Here is a 395-nt window from a genome sequence, read left to right as displayed (position 1 = left end):
GCTAGGGGCGGGGAGCGGCTGGAAGAGGTTAATGGGGGAAGGAGGACCTGTGTCATACTTTCCACAATAAGGATTTTTAGAAACTTGAATGGGGCTCATAATACAAATACCTGAGTGCGGACTGAGCGCGGAGCTGTCTGAGCAAGTGAGGCGCCCTGGTCCCCGGTTCCCCGGGCACGGGCGTGGGGAAAGCGGGGCTTGCCAACGGGGGGGTGGGGGGCAGCCCCAGAGGCTCAGCCGTGGCCTGTCCCGCAGGCGGAGGGACCAGAGAGCCACCAGAACCCGGATGGAGAATGGGAGGAAGTGAACATCTGCTGAGGCTCTCGGAGGACATAGCGCTGGGAGCCAGGCGGCAGGGTTCCTGCTCCCCGGCCCCCCCCCCCGCCCCCGTGGGG

Source organism: Myotis brandtii, unplaced genomic scaffold, assembly GCF_000412655.1.
Source record: "Myotis brandtii unplaced genomic scaffold, ASM41265v1 scaffold139, whole genome shotgun sequence".
NCBI classification, from domain to species: Eukaryota; Metazoa; Chordata; class Mammalia; order Chiroptera; family Vespertilionidae; genus Myotis; species Myotis brandtii.
The sequence above is the reverse complement of the archived record's forward strand: the minus strand, read 5'-3'. Positions refer to the sequence as shown.